The 16,316-nt window shown below is 36.7% G+C and overlaps 1 protein-coding gene across 2 annotated transcripts in view; it reads left to right on the top strand.

Annotated features, from left to right (window-relative positions):
• CPNE4 (copine 4) overlaps window positions 1–16,316 on the top strand; it is a 226,561-nt gene that overhangs the window by 155,784 nt on the left and 54,461 nt on the right. The window lies entirely within an intron of this gene.

Below are 16,316 nucleotides of genomic sequence, written 5' to 3' on the forward strand. Positions count from 1 at the left end.
CAATGATTTTTTTTTAAATAAAGTTAGTTCTGTATCTCAAATTTATTATCTTGTCTAGATATATAACTAGGCCCCCTCTGTACTTAACTGTATGTTAATTTGACTGTTAAATATTACAAAACAGAGGCAGAGATCATGTTTCCTGGTAGGGGCCAGTTGATTGTCATCTTTGATCAATTCCTGTGGTATTTTTCACTTCTTCTAAAAGAAGAGTGAAGAGCACATCTCCTAAAGAGAATTATGCTAATTGCATTCAGTTTTGTAACTCTTGCTAGTATGTTGTGGTAATAAATAGCCATTTTTCTATAAGTGAATAGAAGATTATAGTTATAACCACTGAAAGAAGATATTCTTCTTTCCTGCTTTCTTGTGCATTCATTAAATGTATTTCTTTATTTCACAGTTCCAATGTGATAAACTAACAAATCTTTTCATAATACATTTAGTTCATTTAATATTGAACATTTGTTCAGAATATTTCTTTGAAAGATTTTGAAACAACCTACAATGAATTATTTTATGTACTTGTGGTGTTGGAGCTGGTTTATAACAATATGACCGCCCTGAGGAGACCTAGAGAAAGCAAAACCTGAGCCCTGCATTCAACTCAGATAACACTTCAAAGCACCCTTGTCCAAAAAAAAGATTTTGATCTCAGCAACTTACAGAATTAAAACAAAAGCATACTATTTTTAAATACTACTACTTGCCATATGGTCAGGTTCTGAAATTATTTCATATATACAAAAACTCATTTTCATATGTCAGTTGGAATATAGTCATGAAACTCCAGGAGGTCAAGTTTAAAATGTTATAATATTTGGGACAAGTTGCAGCACATTTCTGGTTTAAGGCAGGGACACTGTCACTCAGGTTACATAGCCAAGCAGTTCTGCACCTTAAGTCCATATTTTTTCTAGTTTTAGTGGATGGGAAGAGTGATAATGTGTACAGAAATAGCTTGACTGAGATTTCATCATGGTAGAACCAGGGCTCACTGCCACTTATGCCTAACACTCATGATGGCTGCTAAATATCAATAGATGTTTTCCATAGATGAAGAGAATTTTACCAGAAAAGATTGCTTTAACTGCATCCGGAAATTTATGGAAAATCTCCTATTTTTACAAAATTTTTCCTTGAGAATTATTTTAAGCAGAATGGGAAACTCTAGTTGAAATAACAGAGAGAAAGAAAGGGAGGAAGCAATTAGTCCTGCAAGAGTCCCTGGCCCAGAACAGCTGGCTGAGATGTGGAGAAGCCATTTGAATACAAGTCATTCACTTATTGACTAATTGCAAGCTGTCTTTCCCAGTTTTTTCTGTTGAAGCAGATCCACATTGTATAATTAAAATGGAGGGAGTGAACAAGAGAATGGCTGATGCCATCATATGATATTTAAATGCTTCTCTTTGATGTGGGAAACTCAGGTTCAAAACCTTGCCTTAATAAATATTTTAAGATTTATGCAAAACAAAGCAGCTTCAATAGAGAAGAACAAGAGAGAAGCACAGAGCAGAAGCCTGGAGTAGTTTCTATAACAGTGGATAAAACCCATGCCTAAAAAGTGGGGAAAATGATGGAGCAAGAAGTCAAAATGAAAAAAGCCCTTACCCACAGGACAGAAACACTATCTTCTATTCCTTCCCTCCATCCCTAAAAGAAATATTAACAGTCTTGGATTTATCCTGAGGAGGAGGAGGGAATCTTCTGAAATCCAGGCTGTTGTCTAAGGACAGGAATTAGAATTATATAGCATGAGAAGCCAAGAAGTCTTAATAAAAATTAATCCCTTTAAGAGGAGCAACAGGTCCTGCTTGGAGCCCTAATTAACATATCTGAAAAATGTACCTAGCCAGACTGATCATTGGTACTTTGTTTTAACAGTTAAGTGAAACAAATCCACAGAAGTTAACTCCTGGCCCAAAATTATTCTAGGAGTTCCAGATACTGAGTGTTGTGCTTAGGTACATATAGGTAATTTTCAGAACATGAGACATTTTGTACATCTATTTCTCAACTAAATGCAGCAGTATAATGATGAGAATTTAATGATGTGTAACAAGTTGACATATTTCTTCAAATGTCAGCAAGTGCAAGCTCACACTTGCACGATGCAATACTAAAATGAAATTATGGTTTCAAAAATGAGCAAATCCACTTTCAAGTCTGAGATCTGTTTTCAATAATTTGAATCTCCATCAAGGACCATGCCAACTTTTTAGGCACTATTGGAACTAAGCCTAACACTACTCTGTGAGCAGTCAGAAAGCAAAGTGTATGGCAAATAGTGAAGAAAATTCTATCCTAAATAATGTTAGATTTCCTGGAATACAGATTTCTCTGAGCCTTGAGTACTTTCAGGCCTATTCATATGAAAGGTTATTTACCAATTTGTCTCTGTATTTCCTGAGAGATTCTACCCTCAATTTAATCTTTCCACTTGTGAATCTCCACCAACTACTCAGCCCCACCAACAGTATCTTGACTGTTAACTGGACTGACTGCTAAGCAAAAATACATTTTCTGCATCCCATCACCAGGGACAGTTTGTGTGGCTTTAGAATAACTGATCAAACTGGCAGGTGGGGGGTAGTTTACAGGGAGATTGACAGCCATTACTCGCTTAAAAACTTCCCCACGGTACTGCAGAAAGAAAATGCAGTGACTTGCTGACATGCTGGTGCACACCTAGTGGAAGTGAATGCTTTTGTGGGCTGTACACGTTGCACACTGATCTCCTTGCCAGCATGAGGTACCTCTTTGAGTGTTCAGCAGAAGTCTTCTGGGAATTAGTGTCTTTGTACACAGCAGAGTCATCAAAAATTGGAAATATTTTTCTGTATGCATGTGAAAGGCAAAGAAAAGTCTTTTCTGAGTGCAGAGTTTCCATGGCTAGAGCACTATGCTTAGTGATTTCAATGTAGCCATGGGTATAATGTATTTTTCACATACTTTATAGCACAAAATAAGGTAAATGGTGTTATGAGTTCCTTCTCTTTCCAAGTAGCTCTGTGAAGCCAATATCTGGGTTCCTGCTAGATCCACCAGAAGCTTCTTGTTATCTGTTCATAGGTGAGAGTCAGCTTCTAGGAGTTTGGGAGTTGTGTACCAGATGGGTTCCTGGTACACTGTTACTCCCTTTGTAATACATGAGTATAGAATTTATACAATTTCATCAGGAGCATGTAAGCAACCTTTTTCATTCCAGTAACGTTCCTGAAAATATCACAAGTTGATTTTTTTCATCATTATATCTGCTCTTTATTTCATCCAATGCATAGCAGAATTAACTGCAGTGTGGTATCTGCTTTACTCCTTAGCAGCTGTTTTAGAGTTCTCACCCTATTATGCTTGCAGTTTGGGTTTTTTTACTCAGGTGTTCTTGTAAGGGCCCTATCCAAAGGCCATTGAAGGTCAATGGCACATTCTCAGCTGGTCTAAATTTTACAGCTCTATTTACTTCAGCTAATGTTGAGAGTGTGCATCAGATGATACCTCCTAATCTTTACCTTAGAGAGAATTGTTTTTCCTATATGTATATAGGACTTGTATTAGACTTCATACTTCATATTCACAGAGTACATCACTAATTAGGTTTGAGTACTCTGTTCTGCCTACCTGTCTCAGGAATAATGTTGTTTCATTTCATAATGACATAATGGTGCCACCTGCAGTCCACAGCCTTATACATGTGGTTTGAAATAATGTGGCTCACAATAATAAAGCACTGAAAAATACAGAAATGGGAAGGATAACAATCATCAGTTATTTTGTAGAAGGCACTGCATTTTATGAAGAGATGCTTTATTTCAGCTACCATAATAAGACCTTAAACTTCTCACTATTTTCTTTGGAAATGTAGTCTCTGCTCCAGTAATAGTTGCACTGGTGACTTGTCAGAGGCATCCAATAAGGGTCAGTTCACTATTCTCTGTAGCTCTTTATGAGACCAAATGCTCTGGAACCTGCTAAGACACTTCATTGCAAATGTGAGTCCCTGTGCACACATCACCAATAAAGAAAGCTTGTACCCTGTAAACAGTTTGAATCTGAGAGGTACTTTTTTTACTAGCAGTGTAAAATCAGAATTATTAACTGATTAATGTAGTTCTCTTGAGTCTTTTTGATCTATTTGGTTTTCTCTTCTCGTGTTTTATAGTGAAACCTATTTTCTTAGTGCAGAAGGATGCCAAACTACCAAGCATTCTGCTATGAATTCCTTATTATTATTACTTTTAATATGTGGATTTTGACATGGTTTTCTGAGGTTTTTCTTCTACCTCCTTTTAACAGTTTTTAAAAATGGAGTGCATTTGCGCTTTACCTAAATAAATGAGAAAAAGAAGTAGCAACCTGTACAGAGACAATGGGCAAATATATCACACTGTTTGGGAAAAGAGACAATGGTGAAATAGAGAAGATATTAGAAAATCCTTTTAGTTCCAGTTGCAGTTATTTCATAGGATGAACTAAGGTATTTATGACTTGCATCTTTTTTTTTCAATTACTTTTCCTTGTGGATAATCTTCAGAGATTATCTGCAGAACAGATGGAATAATCACTTCTTTCTGCCTGAATATTCTGCTCTGTGTAGGGTCTCTCTTTCACTGGTATGTGATGGTTGTTTAATAGGGTTTTGATACAGCCACATGTTTTATTCTACTTCCTTTAATAGTAGTGAGATAAATTACCCACATTAGTAGGAAATAGGGTTTATAATTACATTGAAGTAAATGTTTGATTCTCCTTCTTCTTCCATTGGTAATTATTTTAATGACAGCTTCGTAATTCACCTAGCAGAGTAATGAGAGGATGTCTGCACCTACATGATTTTCCCAAACGCAAAGGAAATTGCACATTAATCTGACATAATGTTAACATTAGGGAATAAATTGCCAGCTCAGTTTTAACCAGACCTCTTTTTATTCACCTTCAGTTATTTTTGGTATAATTTTGTAATTTATGCAATCCTGATTGCATATTCAGAGAAGATACTTACGTAGCTGAGCACTGCTACTTCCTACCACTTATTTGGAGTACAAACACAGAGATCAGCTATTGAAAGTCTGGGTTTAGAGTGCCAGCTCCACTCTTTATGGAAGTTCTTGTTTTTCCAAAATGCTGCATTTCTTGGCATTCTGAAAACACAGGAGCCCTCTGCTAAACCCAAGAAACAAGCATTGATGCTTTTTTCCAAAACTGTTTGCTCGGTTTATATGCTATAAAGTAGTCGAGTATGGTAACCCTACTATTTTTTTGTGTTCTTCAGTGTGGAGTATGTTAGTGGGTAGCTGTAACTTGAAAGCAAGCATACTGAAATGTATGGGGTTTACCTTTACAGGAATTTCTCATGGAATCAGACATTTTTTTCATTTATTCTTATTGCTCCTGGACACTCTGAGAACAGAGTTGAAACACAGAGGAGGAAACTTAATATGGGTGGATATGTACAAATGTTTTCATTTTATCCCTCTATGCTGTTATGCCACTGAAGTATATGCTTTTTAAGATGCTCTTCAATACTCAGTCATTTTCAATACCAAAAAGGAGCTGGATTTTCTTCAGCTGCTGAGAGATGATGGTGGAATGAGAAGCAGTGATGATCTGAGGTGCTTTCAACACGGTAATTGCAAAGTCTTGCACGTGAGCAAGGCTTCACGCGCTGCTGCTGGGCAGCTGATTCCAGAATTGACTCTGGCACCTCCTCACTAGCTGGCATAAATGCTCGGCAACACCTCGGGGCAGGAAGCAGCAAATAACTCTGTGCCAGCCTGAACTGCAGGGGTTGTTGAGATGGCAGAAATTTAATTGCTTGTGCTGGAATCAGGCCAGGAAACAGGGTCAGCTCTCTTGTCCTTTGAAAAAAAGTATTCTGGCACATCACAGATGCAGCAGCAGCAGCACTTGGAGTTGCAGCAGAAAATTTTTGCAGCAAGCTTCAATCCCATCATGTACGTAAAGGGTTTTCCCCGAACTGAAGAGCCCACCTTGTAACCCTGTTACCAAAGGATTCACCCAAATAAAGTCAGTGTCTGTCTTCACTAATATCTTTTGCCAAAATCCTGTCTATTTGGGCTAGGATGAAAGTATATCTCTGCCACCTCATTCAAATGCCACTGATGATAGCCGTGTATCACTTTCTTTGTTTGCTTATTTTGAAGAAATAAAGGTGGTTGTATATAGGTTTATTTTCAAAACTGCCAAATATCTGTTAGAAATCTGATAATGCAATGGAAATAAAGAGATCCCAAAAATAAATCTGATATTACACAGCATCACTTCTTATTGTCACTGGAAAACATGCCAAGAAACAGAATTTGAATGAATATTTCCTTCCTGGAAATCTTAATGTTGGGCCTCTCATCATGATTCTGGGCATTTTGAGTTCTTCATTTTGCTATGTTGTGGATAGATCAGAACTTTGTTGAGGTTATTTGGTACCAAACTTTAAACCTTCACTTAAGTCACAACATATTGCTCTTGAGCGAGAAACAGGATAAGCACAGAAACTCTTCAAAATAAAACTATAATTTCACAAAAAATATTGTCTGTTTTTAGATGGTTCAAAAGATGAAGGGAGACAAAATTAATCACATTAAATACTGTTTGCACATGCTTTGCTTTGTATATTTGGCAAAAGAAAATCACAGTAGTGATTTAAGGCAACTACTTTCTGGAGCACTCTGTGTGCAGCAGACTATTTGTGTCTTAGTAATATTGTTGCACTCACAGAAAGCTGTCAGATTTCTTCTTTTATTCCAATGTATGTAGCTGAATTTCCTTATGAGTCAGTGTTTAAACAACATCATGTTTCCTTGATAAAAAGCAGACAAGGACTTATACAAGGCAAGATTAAAATATTATTTTAATTGTTGATTTGGAATACAAATATATTCCATGATGTGGATTATAGAATATATATACTTTGTGTATATATATATATGTATATGTACATATACATATATATTATATGCATATGTATAATATGTATAACATTATATATATTCTCTCTATATATGCCACATTTGATAAATTAATTATATATTCTTTCATTAATATAGAATTATATGTTGCTTTATAATATATATGTATATTTCACAGTGCCTCATCTTCTTTATAGGGGAAGAATCTGGCCTCCCTAAATGCTACAGCAGAGCACTCAATTACCTCATTAAGCTTAAGCTTTCATCTGATTTCTAGATCATTTCATCCATGTGGAAACCTCAGTGGTTCTATTTTCCACAGCAAATTTTCTGCCACTGTTTTTCTCCTTTCCTTCCATGCCTCTATCCTTATAAAATTTTCTTACAGAAAAGACTACTGTTTTCATACGTGGCCACACCCTCAGGTTTGCCAATCATGTAGGGTGACCAGGATGCTGAGCACTTGGGGTTTTCACCCTGTTTCTTCCTGAGATATTGGAAACAAATCTGATAGGCAAATGCAAGAGCTCCCTGCTCCTCTGCCAGCTTTCCCAGGATGCTCTCACCCTCACATTCCCACCCCACCATAAACTTGCTTGCTTATACCAAGTGTCACGTCCATTGTTACAGAAAGAGATAAACCTGGAAAATACAGACCAGCTACTAAGAACTCGTAATTATGGAGAACACTTATTAAATACTTGAATGGATGCAAGGGGAATACAAACAGGAAAGGAAGTCTGCATGGATTTAAATATGTATTCTAAGTACTCTGTTAAAATTTTCTGCTCAGTACAAGAACAAAAATTAGAAACCAGGTTATTAAATTTGTACAATAATCACACAAAAAAGTGAGCAGTTGCATAAAAAATGTACTTGTCAAGTGTTGCCATTTCACAGTTTTGGCAGGTTCACGAGCTTCCAAGAAACAGGAAAATATCTGGTCTTTAGCTAATACATGAGGTTTTTTGGAAGGTCCAGCCACCGTGTCATGATCTTAATTTAACTATTTACTGGAAATCTTTAATAATACATTGCCTTGGGTGCTTGTGGCATTGCAGGGATTTAGATTTTTCATGGATATGCTTTCAGTGTCCATACAGGAGACAAACTGAACACTGAACACAGCATAGGAAATAAAACTGGAACGAAAACTAAAACAGTGCTGAAAATGTCTGGTGGTTTTGTTTCTAATTGTGTGTTCTGTGCACTAATTTTGAGGTGTTATATGGAGGGCTCACCTTGAAGAATCCGTGTATCTGTGTGAAAGCACTAACTGAAGCTCAGAACATGAGAAAAACAAACAAAAAGCAAATAAACCAACCAACCAACCAAAAAACCCACCCCCAAAATGAGGCCCTTTACACTTGGGAAAAAAAAAAAAAAAAAAGTGCAAAGTATTCATTAGAAATTTCACAAGGATTTAAAAAATCAAATATGTGACTATGAGATAAGGAACTGTGACCTTTATTCTCAGACCTTTACCCTTAAAGTAAGCTTAGGTTTAGCCTTTAACATTGACCCCTTGGGTTACTTTAGCCATTTCTGTTATAATAGTCTGTGCTCTCTGTGTCTCTACCTATCTCTCTTGATTTTTCATAGGAAACATGGTTTAGAATATTATTTTAATAAACACTTAGAATTGCTTCATGTTTGCCAATTGATTTCTTGTCCACTTTCTACTTAAAAGCTTTCTAGGTTTGAAATCTCTACTGGTCTTCATTTTAGAACTTACCCATAATTGGGAAGACCTACCTCCACTGTGTTATCATCCACTGAATAGTGCGGCCAGTTCAGGGCCATTAAACCTGTTTGCCAGGTCATTCTTTGGGAATGATATCCGAGAGATGTGTCATTAACTCCCCCACTGACTGACAACAGAACAAACAGTGTAATCAGTTACTTTCTGTAATCATTATTACAATTGGTGTTTGGGGACAGGTTGATGCTGCTCTAGTGTGGAAGAGCATTTTGTACCCTTTCTGCCAAGTATCATCATCTTCCTTTCCTGCTTGATGTACAAGGCAATGGCTGATTTTTATCTGCTGCTTTTCAGAGGGCAAGATGAAGCTAACGAGCTTTTTTTTAGGAATTGAAAGTAGTTGGTGGGAACTGGATAGACTTTTGTTCTGTCTGAGAGCTTTTAGATATGCAGATGTGAATTATGGTGAATTTCACTGCTGTGCTTTCAGCTTCTCCAAGAGTAACCCAGAGAGGCCTGCCAATGAGTAATGCCCTTTTTTGCTATGTAGGGAATTGTTAGTACTTCAATGAGCAGAAATCTCAGATACATCTAATGGGAGGAGGCACTGCTGGGTCAGTACACTAGTTAATAATCTCAGAAAAGTTTGGAAATATTCTTTTGCATAAGGACAGAACAGATTGTGAACTAAAAGAAGGGATCTTCATGGAGAAAACTACAGAAGGCATATTGATAATCTCACAACAGGAGCCTCAGGGGAGTATTTGCAGAAGTTTTTGCTCTTGCTACATTTGCTATTTGTTTATCATAATTGAAAAAAAAGATGCACATTTTGTTGTGGACTACAAGGCCAAAGACAGCCTCAAAAACTTAAATCTGGTTGATTGACATGGAGAGTCATTTTATACTTACTTTTAAAGTATATTTTTTATACTTACTTTATAAGTAATTTTATACTTACTTTAAAAATGCTCCAGCCTGCTCTCTTAATTGTTGGACAACTAAGTCTTCATGACCACAAGCAGGAAACTAAAAAACTTGCCCAATTTCTGTGTTACATACTAAGTTGCTAGGCATGTTTTTGGATGGACATACCTGAAAAACTATTATTAACATGGAATTCTTTAATATAAAGGAAGTGTAATACAACAACAGAGATCTGTATGTTAGGTCTCATCTAACAGAAATGGAAATGTGCATGCATTTGTGTCCATGCTGAACCTGTTTAGTTATTGTATGTTAGCTTGTAAATATACTGAGGATGTTGTTGCATAAACCAGCTGTGACTGTTAAGTAGAAACTTATTTATGTTTTCACCATGAAAAACCTATAGAGTTATTGAAAATCCAGTTACAATCTCTCCCTCACATAATTTAACTTGTTGTAGCATATTTCTCTGATTCAGAGAAATATCTGTGGGCTTCATTAGTCAGCACTGAAACATTTGAGGCTCCTAGGCACCCTTGTAATACAAATACGGGTAATCAACAAGCTGAGGTTTTAAGTAATTGGTTTTGAAATGACCCTGATGATTCTTCCATGCTGTGAGCTGTCAAGAAAGGGCAACATCCAACGGTGAGGATTCCTGTCATTGCTGAGCCACTGCTGATGTACTTAAACCTCTAGTACTGGTGTGGCGAGACTGGTTCAGTGAAAGTGGTTTTGTAAATGGTCTCTCTTTTTGCTTTTCAAGAACAGAAGTAGACTCAGGCAGGTGTCATATCACAGCTGTCAACAAAAATTACTCAATCATTTTGCTTTGGAGTCAGAGTAACTGCCTCATTTTGTAGAAAAATAAGAATTCTCCTTCCTTTCACTCTTCTCTCCAGGCAAATAATTTTAAAATCAAATTTCCCATGTGTTTATATGCACAGGCAGATTATTTTCTTTGTGTTTTGGGTCCATCTAGGCTGCTGTAATAACTGCAGCATGTCAAAGGCAATGCAGAATCTCTTGCCATTAACCAATAAGAAGCTATCAATGAGTTTGTGTCTCAAGTGTCCTTCAACAGGCAAAGGACCTGAGTCCAGTAGAAACTATAAAGACTATAAATACTATAAACACTATAAACTTTTACCACCATCTATGTACAGGAAGCACAAGGGTATTAATGAAATTTGGCACTTGTTGAAGACGATATGAAAAGTCTCATTGCCTGCAATGGAGCCAGTATTTCACCTAATGCTTAAGGAGCAAACTCAGCTGTGCTGGTGGACTGAACTGGTGTCAGTCCATCCTAGTTTAGAAGAATAGAAGATGTGATTTTCAAAAAAAAATAAAATGTGGCTCTGTAGTCAAAAAGATGACTTTGAAAGTTGCTTCTATTTCAGCTTCACAGAAACTGCACATATTTTAACAGCATAATGTATCAACTTTTTCCTCCATTAGTTCAGGGGGTTTTGAGCACTTTAGTTTGAAGAACTGAGCTAATCTCTCAGAGAAGAAAAAATTAAAATATTTCACCTACAGTGCTCTGAAGTAGGCTTTACTTCAGCCAGTGAGAGAAACATTGGTTCATTTCAGTGGAAATGAGACTTTCAAAGTTTATTTTCACTTTCTGGAGAAGCACAACTGCTGAAAAGAAAAAACTGTGATGACCAGCTTGGATGGAAAAAAAGAGTGGAGTATTTCACATACATCAGAAAAAAACAAATTTCTGTATTGTGATGTTTATAATGTAGAATTTGGCTTTGCAACATTACAACTAGACAAACAGGATAACTTGAAGTGTTTTATTTTATGCTGAAGGTTTTACATAGTTTTTCTGATACCCAAGTGGGGAGAATGGGTAAGTAGTGGATAAAGGTCTTCCTACAAAAAAGACATTTTTTGAAGTATTCCAAGTCAGGTATGCATAATGTAGGGAGGTACAGTAGGATATTTGCTTCATTATCAAGTAGTAATAACCCTGATGAGAGACAGACTGTTCCAGAAGGATAATTTTGATAATCAAGTAAATTTTTTTCTGAGATTTTTTTTTCACCTCCCTGTCTGGTGGGGGATTTGAGGGGAGGAGGGGGATGTGGGGTGGCAGCTTGGGTGTTTTTTGGGGGAATTTTCTGTGTGTGTTGGGGTTTTTGCTTGTTTGATTAGGGTTGTTTTTTTTAAGTTTTCACTAATACTAGAAGATGAAATAAAGAAGCATTTGCTTGTAGCCTTTTGCCATCACATACCTCCTGCAGTTCGGAGGGCTACAAGAAGTAGAGCACATCACTGATGTTGTCTTAAGACCTCATTTCTTTGAAACATAGTGTCATATAAACTCTACCTATAAAAATTATTATTATGTTATTTTAGTTTTGAGTTAATTGGTAAAAATTTTATGACTGACTGGGCTGCAGTTTATTCCGTTCAAATCCAACAGTGAGCATTCTCCTTCTTGCCCAGCCACAAAATATCTTGTTTCATAGAAATGCAAGGAAGAGCCATCCAAGACAGTTTCTGTTCAGAATTTTAGCCACTTTGTTCAGTACTGTTACCCTAACATCTAGCTAGGCACAACAGGCAATTAATGGACAAAGAGAGTTCTCCTTCTTGAAAGGTATCCCTTCCACCCCTTATTGAATGTCAGGGGATGCATACTGAAGTAAAAACACAGAGAAAACTCTCCTTTTTGATGCAACAATTGAACTAGAATCTCACCTGGATCAGAGCCAGATCAGGGTAGGGAGCCTTCTATTCAAGGGACTTGACTGTGACTGCCTGAGTCTGCTCCCTTTCTGTCTGTCTGGCACTTCTGCTGGCATGGAGCAGCTGGAGAATGGGCCAAGGATTTGGTTTTCTCTCCCACCCAATCCAGTATCTTTTGGTCACAAGTTATTCAAGTGTTTAAGTTAAGTAAGTTCTTAGGTTGTCAGGAGGGCTGTCTAACACTCTTCCTCTCCAACTAAGTGACAAGATAGTACCAGCACAAGCCACGCTAACATTTTGTAGTTGGATTTTGAACATACACACACAGAGCTGGAGACACTCAGGCAGACAAGACCAGGAATTTTCAGGTTTCTTACTGGCTTTGTGCATACTATAATCTGCAGTGTCTGGCTAGCTGAATAGAATAGCCAGACATTGAATAGATTATTTTAAAGAAGTACATTTCTGCAGTCTGGCTGTCAGCTGCCTCCTGATAGGATTTAGTCAGGAGACTTGCTGCCAGTCTTTTAGAAACTGTAGGATTTAGTCAGGAGACTTGCTGCCAGTCTTTTAGAAACTGACCTTCAGAGCATGTTTTGGGCTTGTTCATAAATTGCACTGTTAAGTTCCACATTTCTCCATTACCCATACCCAAAGGTGCTGTATATGGTAGTACTTTCATTGTGAAAATCTAATGGGGACAAATCACTTTAAGCATTTCTCAGAAGCTGTATAGGGAAAATAACCTCAGGATCTGCAGACACACAAACACAAGCTTACTGTAGCCAGTCTTTTCTCTTAGTTCTCATAGTTAAAGCCAGCTAGGATGATGGGAAGAATTATTTTATGACAAATGTTGGCTGTAATATTAAGACTTGGGAAAAGTCTCAATAAAATCAGAAATCGTGCAAGTGATTTCTTGTTCATGCAGAGGTAGCAAGATTAATCTAGCTGTCATCTTCTGGGAAGTGTCTTCTGAAAAATCAGCCAGAGAAGCTTGTGCTGTTGTAGCTCCAGTGCCAGTGCAATATTTCTTGAATGCCCTTTGTAGTGAGAGTATTGGGAAAATTTAATCTTGGTGAAAAATTTGAAATTAAACCAGGGAAAAATTCCATCAGCATTCACCTGAGATTTTTTTTTTTTTTTTTAATGGATCTTTCTCCAGTGAAGGTTCAATTTTAGCCTGGAAAGAAATCTTTCATTTTGCACTATTTACAAGAAAAGCTGAAGGAATGAAGATGTGGATACCCAGGAGTGATCCTTTGATATCATTTTAACTGAGTCTACTGGTTAGCTCTACTAAGGATAGCATAGTGCTCCCTCTCCTTGCACTCAGTGGTTATTTTCAGGAGGAAGATAGGATCATGCAGGGTGATGGAATAGCACTGACTGGAAAGATGTTCTTCATCATTCTGGTCAGTGATATTCCATCCCCATGCAGCATTAGCAGAAAATTTTATTCACTGTATTTGAGCTTGTAAGCTGTAGGTAGGAGAATGAATTCTTTCACCAGTTATCTGAACACTGATTTACCAGCATTCAAATTCAATATATGGAAAGCCTCCTTAAATTAATGAGACTTTTAGTAGAGTGTAGGTATACTGTTAATCATCTACCTAAGTAACCTTTAGGAGTAGAGACCCAAAGAACACATTAAAGTTTGCGTAAAGATAAAGTATGGTTTACATTGTGGAGGAATTGATTTGAAGAGAGACCAAAAAGCCCTTTAAAGTATTTCACAGGGAAATAATGCTTTGGTTATCATCTGTGGTCTTTACCTGATTATGGATTATGAAGTATTTTCAAAGATCCTTCCCTGCTTACATGATCTGTCTGAGTGAGTTTTTATAAAAATGTCTGGGCCACATTATTTCTACATTTCAGAAATGCTTTTCACATACATTTGAAATGCAGGATCATTCTTGTGTACAACATGTTTTTCAGACAGTAACAATTAATTTCTATGGCCAGATGTGAGACTTGGGGGGAAAAAAAGAAGTCATAATGGATGTATGTGCAGGAATCCCCTTTCTCCCTTAGCTGTAATTGAACAAATGGCACTGAGATAATACTGTAATTGTTTGCCTTTTCCATTAAGCCAATATGAAGATTAAAGTACCATCTGGCTTTCTGAAAACTAAAGTTAGAAAAACTCCAGCTTGAAAGAAAAAGCAGTTGGATCCCTGTTGAGTGGACATTTTATATGTAATCTAACTTGTCTCCACTCGAAGTTTCTAACCACAAATAAGCACTCAGAGCTTTTCCCTATTTTTAAGAGTCAGCACCCTAATAGAAATTTTTCAAAGTACCTTTTTCTGGAGGACTCCGATAACCTTGGGTCTGTTCTCATATTTATGCTCCAATTGAGTTTAAAGACTGAACCTGAAAAGGAACCCTGGTTGGATAATTTCATAATAAGGGTTCTTTTATTTTTCCTTTTCTTTGTGAAATAGTAACTTTTTGCAAAAACATTGTTTTCAAAGTTCTCAGATTTAATAAAACCACACTTTTTGCACATTCAGAGCAATTTGCTATGGCATTTTGACAAATCTTTTTATTTAGTATTACTTCTAAGATCTTAAATAGCTTTTGCAATCATTACAGAAAAAAAACAACAATTTTAAGTCATGCTTCACCTATGAAATCCATTTTATTGAATATTTATAAAGTAATCTCAATAAAAAATAAGCTTTTTATATTATCAAGAAATTTCACAGAAAAAATAAAATTGTATTTTCAAGCTCTATGAAACAAAAGTGGTTTCAGGAATTTTTTGTCAATTACATTAGTTTTCCTTTGATTTTTTTTTTTTCTTGTTACCAGCTCATCTAAAAATTTCTGTTGATAAGAAACAGAGAGTAATTTTTAGGGAAGATTTAATCTGAAAGAATACTCCAGGACTGTTAGTGTTGAAAATACTGTGTCTAGTTTTTTCCCAGGCACTATTACCACTGTCAGAATCAAAACCCCACTTTTATTTGATTGTTCTTGTATGAAATTTAGCCTATAAATAAACATATGCAGGAACTTCCCCTTTTTTCCACCTATCCACCCCCTAAATGTCAAAGCTGCTAAAAAAAGTATCTCCAAGACTTAGAGTAAAATATTTTCACATTTTGATCTGGAGATCTTCCTCTAATCTGGGATTCCTGCATTAAAAAAAAAAAAAAAAAAAAAAAAAAAAAAAAAAAAAAAGGAAAGGCAGGTAAAATAGTAGGTGGTAGGATGGTCCAAATCTCAAGTTTTCTAGAGTCTTTTCTGCACCCTCAAAAAGGAACATCCACCTAGCAGCTTTGTATGGGTTTTTCAGGCTGGTTAGAAAGCATAACTGGTGGACAGGGAAGTCTGTTTTAATAAAGTTCTTCTTCGGAAATATTTAAAACTCAAAATCCAGTGGCCATCCAATGATTTCAGTTTCCTTCTGAATGAACTCACTGCGCCTTTGGACCAAGCAAACTTCAATTGGCTTTAGGAGTCTTTGAGGAGCAAACTTTGCTCTTCCTCTTGTGTTGTCTGTCTACCAGTTCTGGGTCAAAAGTTCTGAGCCTCGCTGAGACAAAGAAGGCAGAGAAAACCCACTGTTGTTACCCTCAGAACCATCTGATAGTGATATAACATTGCACTCCTCATGTGACAGGGCAGATGGCTTTGACACATTTCTGCTTTTAAAAAAACCCTAAAAGGTAATTTTTAGCAGGACGTTTTCAGTAAAGGCCTCCTGATTCAGTCAATGTATGTGACCTTTATCTAGAGAGAACATAAGGCTTGATTTGGGATTTTGTTCTTTACAGCTGTGAGCCCCTTGGTTGTCCTTGGAGCAGTTTAAAAATTGCAATTCAGTAAAGCATGTAGTTATTGCTATGTGCTTCTGTCTTGGCTAGCTGAGTTGTATTTAGCAAAATCCGTAAAATAAAATTCTCAAAGCTAAACTCATTGAGATATTAATCTTTATGCATGAATTTAGGCAAGGCTACCAGTGAGGTTTGGTTTATGTAGTCACTGTTGAGCAACACTGGGAAAGAGCCAAGATATGGGCAGCAAGCACTAATGTGTATAAT

The sequence above is a fragment of the Lonchura striata genome, chromosome 1, assembly GCF_046129695.1.
Source record: "Lonchura striata isolate bLonStr1 chromosome 1, bLonStr1.mat, whole genome shotgun sequence".
NCBI lineage: Eukaryota > Metazoa > Chordata > Aves > Passeriformes > Estrildidae > Lonchura > Lonchura striata.